The following is a 4,487-nucleotide window of genomic DNA, read 5'->3' as shown; positions in this document are numbered from 1 at the left end:
GTGCGGCCGCGCGCCGGTGGGGAGCTCACCATTGTTTTGACTTGTCAATGAGGATGGCACAAATTAAGATGCATCGTGCTGTGTCTGTGTGGGCGTAAACGCACTTGAACAAAAGTTGTTTTGGTGATGCGACTCACTCCTCAGTAATTTATGCGCAAGAGCTCAAATTAGTAGAATGAGTAGGCCGCCTAACCCATTTCTTTATGAACCTATTGCCATTGTTTAGTGATTTGTCTTCATTAAAGCATGAGTCATGATTAAATTGTTTTTACATTAAGCCTATGTCCAATTAGATATGAGATATCTGTTTTTACATTGATTATTTAAAATCTTATATCACTTTCATCACAATTAAGTTAAGTGTGCCATAGGCTGTGTGCAATATCTGTTCTTACATTGATTATTTAGAATTTTTTAAAATTAAACCACTTTTATCACAATTAAGTTAAGTGTGCAATAACTACATGGATTCCAGCAATAGGTTTATGTCAGTTTGTTAATCAGAGTTGGCAGGTTTATTCACAGTATCCCTAACTTTTATGTCCATCATCCCATGACTAGTAGTTTCAGGCTCCCTGGAATTAGCCACCACAACTTCATATATTGCTGCATTGCCGTGCCTGCAGCACAGGAAAGGTGGGGCCTTCCTTTTAGTCATAGCTCTCTACTAGACATTGGCCCCCTATGAGGATGTTTCTGTAAGCCTGCTGTGTTGGGACTAATCACACATGTCCAGACAGGGAGATAGATAAACTGTATGTTAGAAATGTTCCCATGGAGTAGACAACATGTCCCTCACTCTCTGACTTAAAGGGATAGTTAACCCAAATTACACATTGGTTTCCTTACACTGTAAGCAGTCTATGGACAAGGTATCCCACTGGGCACAGACACAATTTCAATGTTTTGATTTACATTTGGTTGAGTTATCAACTAATGGGAATTCAACATGAAATCAACAGAAAATGTCACCATGTCATTTGGTTTTGGTTAAAAGTCGGGTTAAAAAAATACGAAATTCCCTTATGTTGACGACTTTTTGCAAATCCAAATCAGGTTTCCACATTGATTCAACATCACTTTTTTTGTTTTGTTGAAATGACATTGGAAAACAATGTTGATTTAACCCGTTTTTACCCAGTGGGATGACAGCAATCCATGGTTTGGTTTTATTTCCCGGGTACTGTTTCCAAATGCTAACGTTTTAGAATGATTTTGACAATATCGGTACCAGGACTTGGATGGGATTTGTACCTACATTTTATAACGTTAGCATTTGAAAACAGTACCAGGTAAACTAAACCAAAGCATGGATTGCTGTCAAATATTGCCAATAGACTGCTTACAGGGTAAGGAAACCAATGTGTAATTTTGTAATTTGGGTGAACTATACATTTAAATACATACAGTCAGGTCCATTCATAATTATTGGCATCCCTGATAAAGATAAGCAAAAAAAATAACTAACTGCTAAGAGGTTAGTTAGGATCAATACTTGTTTTAATATATAGTTATCCAATAAGTTTATTTTTATCTTCATGGAAACATTGATTGAGTAGTTTGTTGAGAAGCTGTCAAACATGACACCATCAGGTCCTGATGTTGACACAAGCACTAGTCATAGTATTGTGTCATTATAGACTGATAAAAAAAACTCCTGAAACTCCTGTTATCTGTCTGCACTCTCCTGTCCTACTCCCCTCACTCAGATACTTCTTTACCCCTTCTACCCTTAACTGAGTGATAAGGGTTCTACCTGATATGGATGGAAATACTGTACTTCCCTTTCTGCCTGAGGCAAGATGGACTAAGGGTTGATATCTAGTATAATTGCTAACACTGCTGCTTGCACTTCATTGAAATCACTTATTTGTTAATGACAGAACATCATTCAACCATATGCTCTCTGACTTTTAACAATAGATTACTTTTCTCACAGGGCTACAGTATCTAATTGAGTGATTGAACTAAGGCCCAAAATGCCTTAAGACTGCCCCCATGTGGTTGAAGTCAACATTCACTTAAATATTTACCAGGACAGAAACATTTACATAGCAGAAACTTCCTAGGAAAATGTATGAAAGTTCAATAACCCACTAATATTTTTACTTTGAGGTAGCATGTTTGTCATAGATTCTAAATAGTACTGAGTATATTCCATCTATAAAATTAATATTTAACATATCAGCACTCAGCAGATAGCTTAATCAGACCTAAGTGCATGTTCTCAACATCTGATGTCGTCTCTAGATCAAGATTCAATAAACACACAAAACACCCATGAGAATGTGATACTTTCCTATCTTCTGAGTCTATTTTATGTGAGGTGAAGTCATCACACTGAACGGTTATGAAAGTGAATAACTCTTTACAGCTACAATAGTTCCCTCTGTGCAGTCTAACCCCACACCCCATAATGCTTTGTGATGTTTGAAGTAGATTCGATTTGACTGTTTTAAAGCGATTCTCTGGTACTTTCGTTTACTTTTTAACCAGTAGTTCTGAAAGTAGCGCTCATGAGCCAAAAGTGGTGTCCATGTGGTACCCTACGTCACATATGTCCTACGCATCATAGCTCTCTCTCTCTTTTGTTTTACTTTGTGTGTGCATCGTGCTAGCTGTCACTCAAACAGCGAGGGGCTGAAGCTCGAATTGCTAGGGGGCTGGCCCACGTGGGAAAAAAAATCGGGAAAATGGCGCCGCTCACCTTCCAGAAAACAGTCGCTTTCAAACTAGAGATTTCGTGGCTAATTGAGATTGAGCATTATTACTGTTCTTAGATTATGTGTGTATGAACTACACATCGTCACATCCAGCCCAAAGCGGGAGTTTAAAAAAAATACTTACTAGTCGCCAAAGTTCCGGAGCATGTTTTTTAGTTTGTGATACATTGTTAGGGAATCTGTACTACTGTTGCAACACAGTAACTTCATTCTGTGGACATGGCTTTATGAAATTGAAAAAACATTATGAAAATAACCCAAAGCAACTCTATGCAAACCACAATGCCACAGTGCACTTTTTTCAGCTATCCACTGTCTAAAACTTACAAAACCATTACTCTGAAAACAAATATAAAATGGAACAACCACAATATACTATTCAAGACTCAATCCATTTAGGAAAATAGGAGGAGTATCATTTCATTTTATAAGGCTGTGAAAGCTTACCAGATAACTCTTACTAGATTAAAAATATATATATATTTAACTAGGCAAGTCAGTTAAGAACAAATTCTTATTTATAATGACGGCCTACCGGGGAACAGTGGGTTAACTGCCTTGTTCAGGGGCAGAACGACAGATTTTTATCTCGTCAGCTCAGAGATTCGATCCAGCAAACTTTTGGTTACTGGCCCAACACTCTAAACACTAGGCTACCTGCCACCCCAAGAATAACTGAAGTTCCTCAAATTTTGAGGAACTTCTATGTCTGTCTGCAGCAATTTTGCATACACTGTACTGTGAAATCTCACTTCTAAATGTACAGTCTTCTAGTTGTGCATGCCATGTTGTGACACCAGAGGTGACACCAGACATTCAAATGTGGTGTGGCAAAATGTGGTGTCTTTTCTGGCACCTGGAGTTTTCCTGATCTCATGAGCTGGTCAGGTAAAACTATGGGTCCTATTTGTAGGCTGACAGGGTAAAAAAAATCTCACTGGCCCGACCAGGCTCCGAGATAATTTCTGAAGAGGCCTGTGTGGCTGAGGGAGATGGCTCCTCATCCTGGCCAGGGCCAGAGGGTGCTCCAAAATATTTCAGAAGTGCCCCTGAATTTGCATTAAAATACAGTATATGAGTCTGACACCCTAAATACATTTATTGCACAATTAAATGTCATTATGCACAATTTATCAAACTTTCAGAATAGGAACCAAATGAACCATACAACCGCCTTGGCTAATTCTAGGCATAATACACCCCAAAAGACTCAATATATCACAAAAGATACAAAATCTCAGCATAATATAGAAGTCTTCTAAGTTAGCCTACAGCATTGGAAATTCCCCTTACGGAGTTCAGGACCTAGACAATACAATCACAGAAACCCTTATGATGTCACCTCAATGAAAGTTAACCAAATCAATAATGTGCTAGTTAGGTTGTAATCGTTTTGCTGCAGGCTACACACATTATCATGATTAAACTGTGTGAAATTATATCCAATGTTATGTAAGCTAGTTGGACAGAAAATGGTATATTGTCACTCTGTGTAATTATTATTTATTTATTTTTTATTTCACCAGGTAGGCTAGTTGAGAACAAGTTCTCATTTACAACTGCGACCTGGCCAAGATAAAGCAAAGCAGTGCGACACAAACAACAACACAGAGTTACACATGGAATAAACAATACAGTCAATAACTCAATGGTAAAAAAGTCTATATACAGTGTGTGCAAATGAGGTAAGATAAGGGAGGTAAGGCAATAAATAGGCCATAGTGGCGAAATAATTACAACTCAGCAATGAAACACTGGAGTGAT

The sequence above is a fragment of the Salvelinus namaycush genome, chromosome 28 (assembly GCF_016432855.1).
Source record: "Salvelinus namaycush isolate Seneca chromosome 28, SaNama_1.0, whole genome shotgun sequence".
In the NCBI taxonomy this organism is placed as follows: domain Eukaryota; kingdom Metazoa; phylum Chordata; class Actinopteri; order Salmoniformes; family Salmonidae; genus Salvelinus; species Salvelinus namaycush.
The sequence above is the reverse complement of the archived record's forward strand: the minus strand, read 5'-3'. Positions refer to the sequence as shown.